The sequence below is a fragment of the Ascaphus truei genome, chromosome 3 (assembly GCF_040206685.1).
Source record: "Ascaphus truei isolate aAscTru1 chromosome 3, aAscTru1.hap1, whole genome shotgun sequence".
Lineage (NCBI taxonomy): Eukaryota > Metazoa > Chordata > Amphibia > Anura > Ascaphidae > Ascaphus > Ascaphus truei.
This window is the reverse complement of record NC_134485.1, coordinates 72,948,353-72,968,133: the sequence shown is the minus strand read 5'-3', so window position 1 is coordinate 72,968,133 and position 19,781 is coordinate 72,948,353. Positions and strand designations below refer to the sequence as shown.

General features: G+C 44.3%; 1 protein-coding gene across 6 annotated transcripts in view; it reads right to left on the bottom strand.

The window, feature by feature from the left end:
• The window catches only part of CDKL5 (cyclin dependent kinase like 5), a 279,679-nt gene extending 265,849 nt beyond the window's left edge, over nucleotides 1-13,830 (bottom strand). For 4 of the 6 annotated variants that reach the window (XM_075594274.1, XM_075594273.1, XM_075594279.1 and 1 more), the window contains exon 1: nucleotides 13,534-13,828. The gene's annotated coding sequence lies outside the window, so the exon portion shown is untranslated. Of the gene's footprint in view, nucleotides 1-13,533 lie in introns of all 6 variants that reach the window. The other 2 variants (XM_075594281.1, XM_075594278.1) reach the window with 2 other exon arrangements.
• Nucleotides 13,831-19,781: the final 5,951 nt, after the last annotated feature.

Genomic DNA, 19,781 nt, shown 5'->3' with positions numbered 1-19,781 from the left:
ACTTAAGTCAGGTTGGTCATTTCCTCACTTTAAATCCCGAGTGTGGATTGGACTTTTACATTACTATAGTCTTTATGAAGGATTTACTGTTCAGTGATGAATTATCCTGTCTGTGGAGAGATACACTGAGCACCAAGGTTGAGCAGCATCATAAAAACAATACATCATGCCAGGGGATGCAGAAGCATCATGATGGTTCCAATTTCCAAATGATAACCAGAGGCCAGAAGGACAATGTTTTGTTGTCACCTTGTAACAGGGACTTAACCCTGTCTAGGCTTCAATAGAAAGCCTCTAGTGGTCTGAGGAATCCAGGAGGGAGCTAGTTAATTGCAGCCAAAGTCAATTAACCAGTCTCCACCTGGCTAATCAGACACGTGTAAAGTGTAAAAGCCTCCTGCTGGGAACTGATAGAGAGACTCTTGTGCTCACAGGAAAGTTGTGTGTTGCTAGCAAGAGAACAGGGGCCAGACCTCTATTCCTGGGCTCAGCGAATCCGGGAACCTGCCAGAGGCTGGCCCTTCACCAGACACAAATCCAGACTCAGAAACTGACACAAAGAGCCCCTGCTTACAGGTACATCTTTAGACTTTGGGGTGGTAGGTTGGTAAGAGGCATATCCAGTGGCATATCCAGTTCGCGCAAACCTGTCCCTAAAATTTCACAAGTTCGCTGAACGGTGCTTAAATTCACTCACCTGTGCGGGCGGTGGGCGGCGTCTACCAGCATCTTTCCCCTGCATATCTTCTCAATATGGCCGCACGGCATCAAATGGTGCCACGTTGCCCTGCCAACGGGAACGCCACGTGACGTAAACACGTCACTTGAAGCACATTGCTATGACAACGGCCTGCTAAGTGACATCATGCGGCATCACGTTGTCATGGCAACACAGCACCATGTGACGCCGTGCGCCCATATTAAGAAGACTTACAGGGGGAGCATGCGATGCTGGAGCACGCCGCCAGCCAAAGAGTTGCAGCAGGATGATGCTGCTGAAGGTAAGAACCGGTTACTAATATTTCTTAAAATTCTTGAAGTGACAGAGCATGTATTGCGGGTATGAGTTCTATTAGCAGTTTTCTCTCTCAGTTCTTTTTAACTCTATTATGTCATCCAGAAGCTATATTAGCTCTAATCACTTCAAGTGTTTTATTCAGCTGATCGAGGGCGGGTTACGGAACCATTAGGGTGTATATATATATATGTGGCCGTACAGTCCCTCCCCACTACCCTTTGAAAAAGTCACCCGTGTGTGACGAAACGTGTCACGGAGCGTCATCACGTAGGACGCATAGACACCACGTCATCACGGAGCGCAGGAGCAGACCGACTCGAGCGCCAAACACCACAGAGGCTTGTCAGCAAGGAGATACACTTTACGATCTCTGGAACTTGTTGCTGAACTATCCACTTGCCCTGGACATCTTGTAAGACTGTGGTTCTTCCATCTTCGAGATCGAGGGACTTCCAAAGAACCAAGTGCAGCTACCGGATGGTGGTGATTATGATCACGAAATGCTTTTAAACCTTGTACCCTTGTGAGTGCATTTTTCCCCCCTTCCCCCCCTTCCCCCCCTTCCCCTCAATAAATTTACGGTTTTATACTATGGGGCGTGCGCTCTCTCCTCTCTCCTTTCTGCAGATTCCTTATGGATGTGGTTAATCCTTTTGAGAGCAGCCGGAGACCCCTTGCACCAGCATCTATCCACAATATTGGACTATTGCCCTGAGGACTGGTTTTTACCCTCTTTTTTGCTTTTTTAATTATCCTATCACTGTTATTTACAGTGTATGTCATTTATAGGTCATTTACAGGTTGTTCTTTCACTTATTTATGTTTTCACTTGGTTTAATTGTTTGCACAGGCACTTAGTTAGCTTATTTGTTATATTATATATTTAGTACATTTATTATTAAATATATTATATATGTAGTATATTCAGTTATCACTTGTACTTATTATTTTATTCATACATTCTCACTTATATTTATACCTTCACTAGGCGCTGCTTTATTGCTTTTTTGTTTGTCTTTGATATAGATATATATATATATATATATATATATATATATATATATATATATATATATATATATATATATATATATATATATATATATATATATATATACACACACACACACATACATACAAGTGTCACAGAGGAGTGCTACTGAGCATGACAATATATATATATTTAAAACCAGAGACAGAACATGAAACACAGACAGAGCTCAGTGCACATCCAGTGAAACTTATACACGGTACAGTGCCTAAATATACATGTATAGATGTCTATTAAATAAAATGGTCTTTTAGTTTAACATTTTGGCCAAAGTGTTGTAAGCCCCTGAGCCACTACACGCAGACCACATCTCAAGGGTCCCTAACACTAATATAAATTCTTAATAACCTGTGTATTACCAGGAAGAATGATTTAAAATAAATCTGTCAAAATTAGTTGCATAGTTCTAAGTCTGATTGAAGCTTTTATTAACCTGTACATTACCAGGAAAAGCACTTTGTATTTGTCACAATCATACTGCAAGCAAGCAAGTTCCCCAAAGAGTGGGAGATGCTATGGAGTGAGCTTTTAACCATTTAAATGTGGGACGGGGTGAGCTTCAACAAGATAGGAAGCGCCACCTTCCAATCAGCTAAGACCAGCTGAACAAGAATTGTAAAACATACAGGACACCTGCAAGCTCATATTAAATCCCCCAAATTAACCACAACATATATATAAGCATATAAGTGTCACAGAGGAGTGCTACTGAGCATGGAAATATATATTTAAAACCAGAGACAGAACATGAAACACAGACAGAGCTCAGTGCACATCCAGTGAAACTTATACACGCTACAGTGCCTAAATATATATGTATAGATATCTATTAAATAAATGGTCTTTTAGTTTAACATTTTGGCCAAAGTGTTGTAAGCCCCTGAGCCAGGGAGATATTCTGATTCTTTCCGATCAGAGCATTTCATGCAAAAATCAATCCATCCAACTCTGAACTAGAATTTGAAATGATGTGCCTAAAAGCAGAGTCTCAAAGAAGCCTAACTTTAAGCCTATCTGGTTGTTTTTTCCTTCTGAATTGAGGAACTCAGAACAAACTTAAATACATTGAGCTGTGGGAGGGGGACATGGGAGAGGAGTTAGGAGATGATGACTGGGAAGACATCTTCAATGCTGTGGCTAGCTGCTCCATATATACAACAAATTAAAGAAAAATGAATACAAACTTATGTTGCGAAGGTACAAAACCCCAGTAGCCATCTCCAGGTATATCCCAGGATACTCCCCTTTGTCCTAAGGGATGTGGAGGAACGGCCACTTTCCTCGACATGTGGTGGGTATGCCGAATCTCAGACCTATGGTGCCGGATACGAAACTGGTTCCAAAACATTCCTAAGCAAGGATATTGCCCTGGGCCCATGGCTTTTCGTTTTAAAATAGACCCCTCCACAATCTTTCGAGAGCAGAGAACTAGTGGCACATATAGCCACAGCCACTAAGTGTAAAATTGCTGGACTCAATGAAAAGATACAATTCTGATCTTGCCGAGCATCAGGGCCAAAATGTGGTTTCTCTGCCAAATGGAGAAGCTGACCAGCTTTCTTAACGACACTTGTCAAAACTTCCAAGAAGTCTAGCAACTCTGGCTTTCCTACGCAAATAATCCCTAGTTGAATCTAGGAACAATCCTGTTGTAGACCACCTCCCTACGACCATGGTTCCCCCACTCTGAGTGACGTGAAATCAGCTCGGAAGAGGCCAACCCTTTACACAATAGTAAATAGAATTCAAATTCGCATTTACATAAGCACGAGCCCTTTCACATGATACTTACTGTAAATGAATTTGTTCTGTTGTGGTCTATGATCTGAAATATACTGGTAGAATAATGTGTTACAATGTAACCTATTTTATTTCTGATCTCCTCACCGCCCAGCCCCCCAATCTATGTCTACATATGTTGTGAAAATACCAATAAAAAATAAATAAATAAATAAGACTTTGTGGACATTGTGTGCCTTCATAAAGTATGCAGCACCCTTTGCTTCAATGTTTTGCATTCACTAACCACCAAAGTATGGCTAAGCTGTACTGGGAACAGCATTCCGCAAAAATACATGTCCAATTTCAGGGGGAGAAATAGCCAGCAGCAACATCATGCTGGGGGACCAATAAATGTTGCTGTGATGTTTGCTGTCCCCCTCATTGATTGCCTGCTGCGACCCAGCGTCTATTTTAATGCTGGGTAGAATGGATGTGCACATGAACCAGCAGGGTCCCGGTGGTGAAACCAGCAAGGAGAATGTCTACATTAAAGGTGAACTCCCTCCTAGGACCAACATCAACCCAAAACACAAAACTAAGGAAACACTGGATTGTCATGCCCACGGAAAAAAAAAAAAAAAAAAAAAAACATTCTTAATTTTCAAAAGTAAAACAAATGGATTCAATTTGTACAAGGAAGACCATTTTGCACAAAGCAGTGGAAAAGGAAGGCCTGTTTTAACAGCAGCAGGATAAAGCACTACAGACTGCTTCATTTTAGTAACACCTCTAGTGAACAGCATACAGTATTTTCTATTTACGTGTAAAGGTTAAAGATGACAGCTATAAAATTCACAAACGACAATTCCTCAGGCTTCGATAAGATGCTACGAGGAAGTTCAACCATTTACTTTTTTATAAAAATGTGCACTATTTGTCTAAATCTGGTATGATCCGCACATAATTCATTTGAATCATGTTAGCCGATCTGGTATGTTAGGGTGCTTGGATCTTAAATGTCTTGTTTGAAATGGGACATTAGGCATGATTGTTTAAAAGTAGAAGTTTGGGGGAGCATAGCAGGGTAGGCATAGCATTTAAAGTGTTCACATTAAGTGAATACTGTCATTTAAAGTGTTCACATGAATAAGTGAATACTGTATGTAGTTAACAATAGTTAGGCAGGAGGTGGACTGCACAGTCTGTATGGATCGTTCAGCAATTTTATCTGCATCAGGATATTACAGGGCAGCTTTGGCTGAGCTCACTTCTCTACACTAATATTCTACACTTTTTTGCCTGCACAAACGACGAAGGGCACACACCATTTGCTGTTCATGCACTGCACATCCGCACTGGAAACACTACAGCTTCAGGCCAAGTAATGACTTTCCCCAACTCTCTGCTTTGGACTACTGTTACTTTTGCTCTGCTCTCTCCGCTCGCTGCCCTGCACTATTGCCTCTACCCCCCATACACTTCCACCCATAAACCCTCCCCTCATTCTACAGCCATCAACTCCATCTGATTCTCCCATAAAAACCCATCACTCAAAAAATAATAATTAATAGGACCTCCCTTCTACTCGCCTCGCTTACAAATAAGCCAACTCTGTGCTGACATTCCCTAATCCTGGTCCTATCCCCATACTAATCCTTTCACATCCCGAACCCTATCCCAAAGTCTGCTCACCACGCATTGCCAATTACAACAACCTCATCCTTATTTCACCTCTCCGTGTCCTATGGAAAGCGTGATCTGTCTGCAACAAATTTACTGCAATACAGGATTTCACCTCCAACACTCAATCTTCTAGCCTTACAGAAACTTGGCTCTTCCACTCAGGCTAAATAAAAATAAAAGAGGGTGTGTGCCGAGCATGCGCGTTCTTTTGTATATTCTTTATTTATAGTCCACGTTTCTATGCCATTTAACATATACTGTATAAAACAGTACAGCACAACTTGAAATCAGAACACAAAAGAAACAAAAAAAAGTTTTTATTCTGCTGTCTACAGTCAGTAATACTCAGACTTATTGTATAATAACATAAAATGAGTCATGCATTAGAGTACCGGGTATACAGTAACCCATTACCTGACAGCATTAATAATAAAAAAAACAAACACAAAACAAACAATCCAAAAAACTAACAAATAAAAAATAGAACGTTATTGTGATTAAGCAAAATAAAATTAAAATAAATACTAGAAACAAGCCAATCCCATAAATAGTTATCCGGATTATCCTTATTATTATTTTCACTATGGCGAGTGTGTCCACTGTCCAATCCTCTCACATCATTCTATTAACAGTAAACTCTGACCATGGCAGCCAAAGGCGTTCAAATTTTGACCTATTTTCAGTGTTATATTTGATAGTTGTTCCATTTTCATGACCTCCTATACTCTACTCCCACTGTCCCATAGTAGGCGTCTCCAACGTTTTCCAGTTAGCAGCAATAGCACATCTTGCTGCATTTAGCATGTGTATTAATAGATACTTCCTAATTCTCTGCCCCTTGATCCTTTCTCTGTTTAGCAGTGTAATACTCAGGTCTTTTGGGATTCTAATCTTGGTAATATTAAAAATCTGCTCTAATATATCCCAAAACCGCTCGATTATTTTACACTCACCAGATATGAAGCATTGTTCCCACCTCCTCACAACCTCTCCAGCACTTATTGGCAGTTCCTGGGTAGCATTCTTTCCGTTTATGCGGTGTGTAATAGTGCACGCGCGTTCTAAGTGAAACTTCTTTGCGTTTTGTCACAGAAATTGTATTTAGATTTTTATGATTTTGATTGACTGAACGATTTTTGAAAGTATCATTTTTTTATTGCTGTGAGATTAGCCAGCAGGGAGCGTGCGCACACTTGTGCATGCGCCTTACTTCCGCTACACATTTTCATCTCCATGAAGGAGTTTTTCTCCTATGAGAATTTAGGTAGGTGCCAGCAAAGAGAATTGTGTCTGTATACACATACTTACAGCGTGATAGATAGATAGAGATAGAATTATATATACAAAAATAACTGATGCTATAGTATGCCAGAAACTGGGATTTCTAAATATGTCACTTGATGTATATGGGGGATGTACATGCAAGTTAAGTGCATGTGTGCGCGCATACATACACACAAATATATATATATATACATACACATACATACACGTGTGTGTATATACAGGGTCCTCGCTCAGCCTTTTCTCTTCGCCAAAATACGCAGCGACGTTACGCCCATGACGACGGATCTACATGCTGCAACCCTGAGACACCGCGAGGAAGCCATTAGGAGGTTCCATTTATACCAACGTGGCAGCCTTGTGCGCTTTTCTTTTTTTTTTTATACCATTTCTATCACTTCTTATACCACTTTATACCATTTCTTCCCACTGAGCCATAGGTGTTAGTACCTTATCCTGAGCGGGTGTCTTGGGTGTTTTTAGATACACGTGTTATCCATGTGGTGTAATTTGACCCTTATTGTGATACATTTTATATGGTATTTTGTGGTATTTTTTAAATGTGTCATTCTTTGTTTTACTTTGATAAAGATTTGTGTACTAATTTCGGTTTTCTGGCTTTCTTTCTATGCGCTCCTATTTTTGTGTTTTTTTGTCTTGAGTATGCCCCGCTGATCCCCTGAGACTAGGAGCTGCAGGGAAGATTCCGAAGCTGAGGGAGAGCATTTGGAGGGGCAGCGCGCGCAAATCCCCCTTTCCTAATATGTACTTAGTTCCCAATGAAGGAGGGTTTGTCCTATGATAAATTACAATGTGCCAGAATAGAAGTTTCACTTCAAAAGTAAAAAACGGGCACTCCATGAGCTTCTGGGGGAAATGTTTTTTTACTTTATTCAGGAGGATCGATGTTTCTGTTCTATTTTTTCAAAACGCCCATTAGAGTGCCCGGTTTACTTTTCGGGACACTAACATACCTATTGACAATCCTAAAGCCGCGTCAGCAGCCCATCTCTTCTACCTCCTCTTAGGTCTCTCCCAGTTGACCACCTCCTACTCACTGCCACAAACACTCGCTTAACACGTATTTTTCCTGCCTCCAACATGACCTTGCCCCTCTCTGATCATCACCTCCTAACCTGTAGCCTCACTATCCTTTGCACACTCCACAACAACCACATATAGTAACCTACATTCTCTAGGCCTCCTCCAATTTGCAACCTCACCTCTCCCCAACCTAGCAACCTCCCTATATTACAGTAAACTCTTCAGCCTTGGACAAGACTGCTTCTGCCATAACACGTCACCCCAGACAATCCAAGCCACAACTGTGGCACACACTTTACCCGCTACCTCCAGAAGTGCTCACACACACACACACTACGAAAAGTTACTGGAGGAAATCCTGCTCTAACGCAGACTTCCTCCACTATAAATTCACACTCGTCCTATAAAATACTGCCCCCTTCCTTGCAAAGCAACCCTACTTTTATTCACTCATACAAACTCTGTCCTTTAACCCTCAATGCCTACACCACTGCTACCCACATGGACCAAGACCTCACCACCTACTTCAGACCAGATTCAGTCAGACATGACATCTCCATCTCAAGTTCCACAGGCAACACCTGTGAAGGAGAACGAAGTCTCCACACTCCTCCCCTCATCTTGCCTACAACTTGTACCCTTTATCCCTCACATCTCCTCTGCTCCCCACCTAACTCACCTTTAGCACATTCCCATCTTCTTTCAATCATACACTCATCACACCCATTCTAAAGAAACCCGCTCTTGACCCAACCTCCCTATCTCTTCTCCCCTTTGCATCCAAGCTACTTGTATATGACAGTCTGACTCACTCTCTCCCCCTCCCTGCTCGACTCTACACTCCACTGAGAGCACCAACTAAAGTGGCTAATCACCTATACACAGCCAAGTCAAATGGTCACTTCTCCATTCCAATTCTTCTGTATCGCTCTGCTGCCTTCAACACTTTTGATCATACTCTCCCCTCCATTAGCTTCTGTGATGGTCTTCTCCTGGTTCACATAGTACCTAAGCAAAAGCTCCTTCAGTTTTTCATCATCACTCCCTCCCTCTGAGGTTCCACAAGGCTCTGTCCTAAACCCTCTGCTCACTACACATCTTCTCTTGGCAAACTGATATAGTTTTTTGGCCTTCAGTATCATCTTTTTGCCAACGATACCTCTCCCCCTCTCTACTGTCCCGTGTCACCAACTGTCTCTCTGCAATCTCTACCTTTATGTTCCACTATTACCTGAAGCTTAACATATCCAAAACAGAACAAATACTCTCTTCCATGCCACCCCTACATCCAAATGCTTGCTCACTGTTAACACCACAAATCTCATCAACACCTCAAGCCAGCTGCCTAGGGGTCATCTTTAACTCTGATCTCTCCTTTATGCCTGCCATTGAGTCCCGCTATCTCCACCTCCAAAATATTACCAGCATACAGTATGTCCTTTTCTCACTCATGACGCAAATAAAATCCTAATTCCCTCACTCATCTTGTTCCGCCTTGACTACTGCAACCTTCTAGTTGGCACTACCCTTGTCACCTCCCCCCCCCCCCCCAAAAAAAACACATACAAAAAAACACACACAAAAAAAAAAAAAAAAAAAAGGGAGAGACCCCCACAGCTCCTCTGGCCATCACGTGACCACTCCTCGAAGATCACATCATTGCGGTTTCACTGATGACGCAAACGAAAGACTACGTCTTAACGCTCTGGTCAGATCAGTTCAGTGCTCCGCAAGTGTGCTCAACACCATCACCCCTAGAAATAGGAGTTAGACCCCATGAATTGGTGGCACGTTTAGGGCACTCAAAGGGTTAAGAATGATTAATGATCTATTTTTGTCCGGCTATCCAGGGTTACGCCTTTAATTACATGCTTATCACAGAGCACTGTATGTGATCTGAAAGCCGATCTCTGATTGCAGAGAGGTCATGTGAACATATATTGTAGTAAACGGCAATAGGGTTCCAGCCTCAAATTAGCAAGGTCTCTCCACTACTGAAGCACTTGCCAGTAGAATCAAGTGTATATTATTTAATGGATTGTGATACTGTCCCCACTGCTGACATACAAAAGACAAAAATGGGATTGATGTCAGTGATTGACTCCTTCAGTGCCACTTGGTGTGCATCACACTGGTTTCAAATGCATGGTTTACCCTTCGCTTACTGAAATGGCCACAAGGAATGGAAACACTGCTTAGTATTAGACAAGCTTAAAAGGATAACCGGTTGGGAAAAATAAATGCAAGCGTCCTGGAAAGATCACAGATGGCAAAGTTGGTGGAGCATCCCCTTTGTATATTGAAGATAAACAGCATGATGTAGAGCTCAATTGAAAGTTTAGAATTAAGTAATAGCGCAGTCTTTATTGTAGCATTAAGACGACACATACTGGTCTCCGCATGACTGTGTGGACCATCTTCTTATAGCAAAACAGCCTCCTCTCAAGGAGGCACGATGCAATCATCTGACTTCTGACAGAATCACTACTAATCAACAGGGCATCTTCTGCAGCTTCCGTCCCACTGAGCAAATTACACTGGTAGAATAAAGTGGACATATGAGTCAGAGTAACAGCTTTTCCGCTGCTTTAATTAATGCATCATTATTTAAGATACGTTTGGCAGCTTTTCAAATTTAAGCCTGAATGCCATAAACCGAATGACTCATTAAATACAGGCAGATGCAAGTAATCTATATTTCTGTTGCCAAGAACGTATGTAATTGAAAACTAAATGCAGCAGTCATCCTAATGATACGTAGATATTTAAGCGCAACTCTGCGAAAATGCAAAAATCGTTGTCATCTATTTCCTTTCCATCCGATTTGCAAATATGCTACAACACCATTATTCACATTAAGATAAAAACGCTTTAAAAAAATATAATAATGCGCAAGCTTTCACAAGTACTGCATGTTCAGATAAAACAAAATGTCATATTAAAAAACATATTATAGACAGATTAAATAGGATTAAAAGACCTAACCTTGGGTCATAAACAGAGCACTTGTAGCTTCAAAGTCAAAAACTTTGTGCAACTGGGAGCAATAAACTTCAGATAAGTGCCAACGAATTTCGGACATAAATGTCCAGATTTACACATAAAGGTTTTGTTCTCATGTGTTTATCTGGCTTCATGTTATAAGCAAACTGTGGGAAGTGAAGTTATTCACCCCCTCTTTGTAAATGGACACCCTGCGCAGTACAAAAAGATACCAAGTATGTAGTCACACCTCCGTCATTTCAAAGGTTACTTACCCTTAAGTAAAATGTATTTTAAAAACTACAATCTCAGCTGCTTGTTTATTTTATATATCTCACTTGAAAGGAGGGGTCCCAAGGAGCTAACCCCCCCCCCCCCCCCCGTCTCCAAACATGGCAGCCACGGTCACCTATAGAAAGTTGTGATGTCATGGTTTGATGACATTGCAGCTTTTCTATTGGCTGTCAGTGTGCGCTCTGACCTCGGTGGCCATAAAGTTTCCCCTGTGGACAACTGATCCACCTGGGCTCTGCTGCTACTGAACTGGGGGGTGTTCAAATATTGGGGGACCACCCATGCGCTCCAAGCAGCCCCCCAGATAAGGTAAAATTGGATTCAGCCGGGATTATTGCTTTAACTCCAAAGAACAAGGAGCCAGCAATGCATTAACATGCAATGTATCACCAGCCCCTCTGACAGAGACAAGGTTAGAGAAGCACTCAGACCCTCATCAGATCTGCAGTATTTATTCAACCACCTCACCCACAGTAATAGCTACAAGAGAGCCAGTCACAGCATAAGTTCTAGTGGTACAGTATTTAGATGGGTCAGAAGAAAGATTGGTCAATAAATGCATACATCTATAATATTTTCATCAGGTTACTCCTTCCAGAATCCCATATTGCTAAATAGAACCACATTTCACATCACAGCTAGGACAAGATTCCTACAAATTAGCCTCACATACAATGACCATTATGTCCAAAATGGTTATTTTAACTTGTTTTGCATCAAAATGGCTCAATATTGTAGTTTGGTATACATAACATTTGTTGTATTGTTTATAATGCATTATTGTCATTGGGGACACAAACATGAACTGTTCCTTTAAAATAATTCCTCCTCCTAGTACCGCTCAAATTAATTGCATAGTAACAGTGTGCAAAATACCTGTTTGGCTTGAGGCATAGGGTAAGCCAAGTACTAATGGGGCACCTAACATTTTAAATGACCTGTCGTGGGCAGTAAACAGGTATGTAGAAAATAAATATGGGTTTAATAGTAATTACTTAAATTACAGTAGATGTGCAATGTCAAACACATTACAAAGTTACAACCCAATACTAGACAATTATAAATATGAATAAGGCAACATTAGTGATCAACTCAATGTCCAAATTGTTAGTGATACATACTGATATTACAAAATTAAGAAATGCATTAACATGCTTAGTGAACCCTCAATTACAACAAATATACAAAGTCAAGAATTTGCTTGGTATTTAAGTGTCATCAGAAACAAAGTGCCTGTCAAACACAATCTGAATGTGTGTCAAGTCTAGGGTCATTAAATAAATAAAAATAACATATTTAATTTCCCAAAAATGTTCTATGCCAGATATGAAAATTAAAAAGAAACAATTACAATATGGACCAGGTGAAAAAAAAGTCAAGCATTTAACCAAGGAGGTTCACATTAAACATAACATTTCCTTCTATGTTGATCCTCTACAGAGAAACAAATGTGATTTATTCTTCTCAATTTAAAGCAGCTCACCATGGCACAAAACCAGAAATATAATGGATTATTCTAGAGCAAGCGAGACAACAACAACAAAGAGAGCATGTTAAAAATAGTTTAGACCCAGGGACCTCGTCCTTCCCACCCAATGCAAGAACAATAGGTGCCAGCAGCAAAGATGCCACCCCAGCATTACTCACACAACCCAGCATCTTCCATGGTGTAAAAATAGGACATATCTCCAGCAACAGCTAGGCTGGCAAAATGGCAGGTTTTACATAAAAAAAGCAAAAATACTACTCGAAACACCACAAAACGGTACCCGGTAAAAAATCAAATTAAAAAAAAATAAATATATATTTTTAAATAAAAAGGTGGGTGAGGAATTTACTGCATATGATCGCATCAATGCTGAGGCCAATGTTATGGGTTTGATGCCAGAGGTGGGCTCTGCTGCAGCTGATGAGCAAAGGGAGAAGGGTAACCACAAATAATAATAATGATGACTGTGATTAACATGATAGCACCATGATGAGTGGCAAACAGTAAGCACACAGCCCTGCTATTAGTGTGCACCGAGGGACCAGTGCAGGGGGATGCTCTGTGTGTGCAGATTGGAGAAGCTGGCAGGGCTTTGGCTGGGGGGGGATATAGGGCAGTGGAGAAGGCAGAGAGAGTATAAAAAGGACGTCTTGCAAATATAAATGGGGGGCAGCTGTGGGGTGCCTGCTACATCATGCACTAAGGAGGGTGGGGGGTTGCCTGCTACACCATGCACTAAGGAGGGTGGGGGGTTGCCTGCTACAACCATGCACTAAGGGGGGGGGGTTTGCCTGCTACATCCATGCACTGGGGGGGGGGATTGCCTGCTACATCCATGCACTGTGGGGGGGGGGAGTGCCTGCTACATCCATGCACTGGGGGGGGGGGGGAGAGTGCCTGCTACATCCTTGCACTGAGGGAGGGGGGAGCCCCGGTGCTGTAGCTGATATCTGTCATGTTACTCACCTCTCCTCCTCACTGGTCTGCTCTTGCTGCTCTCCCCACCTCCTCCGCTTCTCTGCCGCTGTTTTCCTTTCAGACAGTAACTCAATACCACCACCAATGTAAAATAATGATGGTGTCCGCCCACTTTTCCTTTGCTGGATCCGCCCACTTTTCACGCCCCTCTGCGCCAACACCAACCACCCCCTGTTCCCTCTTTCACAGCGGCGTCTCCCCGGCAACGGAACGCTGAGCGGCAGGGGGCGCGACCAATGGTTAGGGGAGGAAAAACGGCCTGGCCAGCTGAGTGACGGAGGGAGATGACCAATAGGAAGGGGAAAAGGGAGGCGGTTAAAAGGAAAGGGGACGGCAGCAGGTGTGGAATGCGGAGGTATGTGGAAGGCGGGTGCGAGGGCGGGGCCTTGTTAGCTCGTGCGGATTTTTGGTGCGTTATCCCAGGCAACCGAGATTAGAGGAGCTGATTGGCTCGTGTTGACAGTCAGGGGGCGTGGCCAGCATGTAACCCACCCCCACTCTGTATCCCTCCACCACTTCAGTTTAAAACCCACAGAGCTGTCAACTGACACTCAGAGATAAGAGGGTCACTCACCTTCAGTGTGAGGATACTTACTGTATAACACACAGCAGGTTATCACCCTCTTAGAGGTCATTGTCCACGTGGTAGTGCAGGGATCAACCTCTTGTATATGTAGCAGCGTCCCCCTTACCTGCCCACAGGAGGGAGAGCTGCCTCTGCATTTAGGTTTGCCAGGTGGCTTGTCCAAAAATACTGGACACAATGATGAAGGATGCGACCCCCACGCCCCCCGAATACATTTTAAAAAATACCCCCACGCCCCCCGAATACATATAAAAAATCCCCCCACGCCCCCGAACACATATATAAAAAAAATCCTCCAAGCTCCCGTATATATATAAAAAAAATCCCCCACGCCACGAATACATATAAAAAAAACCCTTCGCCCCCCGAATACATATAAAAAATACTCCCACGGCCCCCGAATACATAAAAAAATACCCCCACGAACACATAAAAAATCCCCCCACGCCCCCGAGCACATATAAAAAATACCTCCAAGCTCCCGTATATATATAAAAAAAATCCCCCACGCCACGAATACATATAAAAAAAACACTTCGCCCCCCGAATACATATAAAAAATACTCCCACGGCCCCCGAATACATAAAAAAATACCCCCACGAACACATAAAAAATCCCCCCACGCCCCCGAGCACATATAAAAAATACCTCCAAGCTCCCGTATATATATTAAAAAAATCCCCCACGCCACGAATACATATAAAAAAAACCCTTCGCCCCCCGAATACATATAAAAAATACCCCCACGCCCCAAATACATATAAAAAATACTCCCACGGCCCCCGAATACATATAAAAATACCCCCACGTCCCCCGAATACATATAAAAAATACTCCCACGGCCCCCGAATACATAAAAAAATACCCCCACGAACACATAAAAAATCCCCCCACGCCCCCGAACACATATAAAAAATACCTCCAAGCTCCCGTATATATATAAAAAAAATCCCCCATGGCACGAATACATATAAAAAAAACCCTTCGCCCCCGAATACATATAAAAAATACTCCCACGCCCCGAATACATATGTAGCCCTTTTTCTGACACTCTAAAAGAGACTACGGGTAACTGCACGCACCTGTGGCTCCAGGAGATCTGAGCCTCCGCTAGCTGGAGCCTGGGGTAACACTTATACACTTAATTAGCGCAGCGCCTCCACTTACCCAGGATCCCCGTGATGTGAGATTCCCCTGGGCAAGAAACATATACACACACATATGTGATGCAACCAGTTTTACTGTAACGCAACAGTTCCTTATAACGCATCATATTAACCATGGTAATAACACATAACATATAACACAGTATAACCTTAACTCAGCTAAGATGGTAATGTCCTTATAACGTGAGTGACTCGGCCACGCTCTTAATGAGTATTATCCTGTACATTAGTGGCTCAGCCACGCTCTCAATGAGTATGTCCTTGTCCCGTCACCGCGTGCCCCACACACCATGTCCTAGCACTAGTAGAAAGAATAACTCCGTGTATTAGGCCTTTGGTCACTCACTAGTGTCCTCAAAGAGTTACGCCTAAGGCGGGATCAGCGCCTGTTGACCGGTGTTGGTGCACTTAACGTAAGTACCTTCCGGTCACGGCGGTGACCGGTAATACTTCGAAAAGGATCAGCCGAATCCTTGCTTGTTTTTGATGTCCGCAGTGCAGCTGTCTGGTCCCAAGCAGCTCACCAGCAAACCTGCTCTGCGCACTTCTCCCTAACTGTCTACACAGTAAGGTGACTGATTGCTACCACTATGGGCGTCCCTGCAGCACAGCAATCTACTGTGGCTCAGGGGTTTTTCCTAAGGGCCTGCGGTGTAAAGCTAGCCTATGCAGGCGGGTCACGGTCCCCCTGCACGCATACAACCTCCTCCTTTACCTTCCGGATCCCTTCTGCCTAGCGTGGTCTCTCCCCCACGCTTCCCTTTCCTCCTCCCGTAATCCTAGCCTTCTGATTGGCTCCTCACATCAGGTGACCACTCTAGAGCTCATGGGAGTTGTAGTTCCTCAACGGAGCCTTTCTCTTACAGGCCCGTCGTTCGCGCGCTTCCATTGCGCATGCGCGACCTTCCCATTCTCTCAGTGCCCTCTGCAAGGTTGCGCAACAACATGGCGGCGCCCTGTACTAGCGTGCCGCCGCGGAACCTGCCTCACTCCCACCGAGCGCACATAGGAGGTTTCTAAACATCCCTACATTCTCCCCCTTGCAGAATCCAACGTCCCCGCTTGGGCCAAACTCACGTAACTATACACAGAACGTTATATAATAAAAAAACGCAGCACAGTACACCTTACTTATCGCTCTATATCAAATTGCACATTTCATTGAACATTACCGCTACAGACTGCACTCTGCGGCGAGCCCACTGCTGAGCCTCATAATGGGGTGCCCCAAATTGATCATAAGCCATCCTCATTGGAGGTTGACCAGTCCTTTGGCTTCTGCGAAGTTGCTCTTCAGCTACACTGGCGACACACTTTATTCGAGCTCGGCTAGTCCCACGAATTCGGGTATACCCGGGTGTATTGAGGTTTGTGACTGTTTTCTGCCCGAGTGCATTGAGGTATTTTCCAGGCAGGGATTGAAGCATTTTATTCCCGCTGGCTGCAATACTGCACAGTATATATATATATACTGCATTACAATTCATGAATTTATGCCATCTGGTAGACACGCGAAGCATTGCAGCCTATTAAATCCTAATCATTATCATTTAACAGATCAGCCGCCCGTCAGCCAGGCATGAACCCAGGCTGGGAAGGCAAACGCAACGGGGCTTGTCAGAGGTGAGGAGCGGCGCATTCCAGGTATCTGCCAGGTACATACTGGGTATTTGCTCGAATAAAGTGTGTCGGTGCAGTACCTCCTCGGGAGAGTAGTAAGTCTCGTTTGGCATTTCCAATTCTGCCCTTGAGGGGCTTGATAGGTCTACAAAGTCTCTTTGAGGCACAAAGCACGAGCTCTGCGGGTCTAGTGGCTGGCTCACGGGAGTCAGCGTATCTGTCGTTGGACCAAGGGGCTCTTTACCCGTAGCTCCTCCGGGAGATGCCCCCGCGGCCGGAAGGCCCCTTTGAGAGGTTCCCTCCATAGGATTCTCAGAGGTGGCATTTATTACAGTCTCTGGGCCATCCTCTATACTTTCAGCTTCTCCATCGATTGAAACAGTGGGTACTTTCAATTCTTTGTACCCTACGTGAGGTATGGGGAGCAGGTGATTCCTATGCCATACCTTTACCCGGCCTTCGGAGTCCTTTATGCGGTATACCGGGAGGCCAGGCATCTGTGATTCCACCTCATACACTCCATCTCTCCACCGATCAGCCAGTTTGTGCTTTCCGGGAATGCCTAAATTACGAAGTAGGACAGCACCCCCCGGGCGGATCTCCTTATGTCGCACCTTGTGATCATAGCGCCTTTTGTTACCCGCATTTAACTGCGCTGTTGCCTTTTCAGCCAATTTATAGGCCTGTGCAGGCTATCTTGTAACCTCTGTACATAACGGAAATGCGTCCTGTTGGATACCCCATCGGTAGATATCCGCAGTCGCACATCCACAGGTAGCCGAGCTTCTCTCCCAAACATCAAAAAGTACGGGGTATACCCTGTAGACTCGTGCCGAGTGCAGTTATAGGCATGCACCAAAGTCTCCACATGCTTGCTCCACTCAGTCTTCTGAGAGCCTCTTAATGTCCCCAGCATGTCAAGTAGTGTTCAGTTGAACCGTTCGGGCATAGCATCCCCTTCTGGGTGGTACGGGGTAGTTCGTGACTTGGCTATATTTAACAACTTCAGCAGTTCTCTGATGAGAGTACTCTCGAAATCCCTGCCTTGATCAGAGTGGAGCTGGTTCGGTAGTCCATAATGAATGAAGTATTTTTCCCACAATACTCTAGCCGCTGTCACCGCCCGTTGATCTTTAGTGGGGAACGCTTGGGCGTATCTTGTATAGTGGTCTGTAATCACCAGTACGTTACCGATGCCCCGGGTGTCTGGCTCGATACACAAGAAATCCATGCACACCAAATCCATAGGACCAAAGCTCTTCAGATGGGCCATGGGGGCGGCCCGGGTGGGGAGTGTTTTCCTCTGTATACAGCGGGTACACCTTCGGCAATGCATTTCCACTGACTCTCTCATTTTTGGCCAATAGAACCGGTCCCGGAGTAACCCGAACGTCTTGTCAACACCCAGATGGCCGTGATCATCATGTAGGGCCCGGAGGACCATATTTCTCAGACTTTCAGGCAAGAATAGTTGTCGCCGGTCGGGATGATTGTGGTATGGAATGACCTGGTACAATTGGCAATTGTCCAGTTCGAACTTCCCGAACTCATTCAACAATAGTTTCACCAGTTCCCTGGGGGCTTGCTTAAGAATAGAGGGGTTCTCTTGCTGCAGAGCTTGGCGAGCTAGTTCTACCACTGGGTCTTGAATCTGGTATTGCACCAATTCTTTCCAGGAAATGATTTTATCTTCTGAAATGTTCATTCCCTCCCGACCTCGGTAGGCCCGGGGAAAGACTCGGGATTGACACCCTAATGAGTCAGCTACTCTTAGCTCTGAGAACGCCACCTGGTCATTGACCACTGCTGCTAGCGAGCATAGAGCACGTATGCCGGGCCCCGGAATTTCCTCCCATACCTCCTCATCCGTGGTGGGTTGAAGGCCCGGCTTTCGTGACAGAGCATCGGCCCCGATGTTAGTGGGCCCTGGTTTATACTTAAGGTTGAACCGATAGTTGGCCAGCGCCGCCAACCACCGGTGACCTGTCGCATCCAATTTGGCGGACGTGTTGATGTAAGTCATTGGGTTATTATCTGTCCTGACTTCAAACTGTACCCCATACAAGTAATCATGTAGTTTGTCCACTACAGCCCATTTGAGGGCTAGAAACTCCAACTTGTGGACAGGATAGTTCTGTTCGCTTGGAGTCAAGCTCCGACTCGCATACGCCACTGGGCGGAGCCCTGTGTCATGTTTCTGGTGCACACTGCTCCCAGGCCACTGAAGCTGGCATCCACGTGTAGGACGTATTCTCGGTCGGGGTCGGCATAGGCCAGCACTGGGGCCTGTGTTAGGCTGGTTTTCAATTTAAAAAATGCTTGCTCACAAGCAGAGGTCCATTTCTCTCCAAATGGCGTTTGCGCTGTGGTGGTTTTCCTGCTGGTGTCCTCAGGACAGATTTTTAAGAGATTGTTCAGGAGTTTAACTTTGCTTGAGTAGCCCTCCACAAATCGCCGATAGTAGCCGCAGAACCCCAAGAAGGATCGAAGTTCTTGGACGTTGTTAGGCCGAGGCCAATTCACCACTGCCTCTATCTTCCCTGGGTCGGTGGATATTCCTTCAGCTGATACAATGTGACCCACGTATGTCACGGACGTGCGGCAGAATTTGCACTTATCCAGGGACAGTTTAAGCCCCTCCATTTGAAGTCGATCCAACACCTTCATCAGCCGCTCCTCATGCTCCTCTAGCGTCTTCCCGAACACTATAATGTCGTCCAAGTACACCAAGCTTTCTTGTGGGTTCAGGTCTCCCAAGGTCTTCTCCATTAGCCTCTGAAAGGTAGCAGGAGCCCCGCATATCCCTTGCGGCATACGGTTGAACTGGTAGAACCCTAGCGGGCAGATGAAGGCCGTTCTCTCC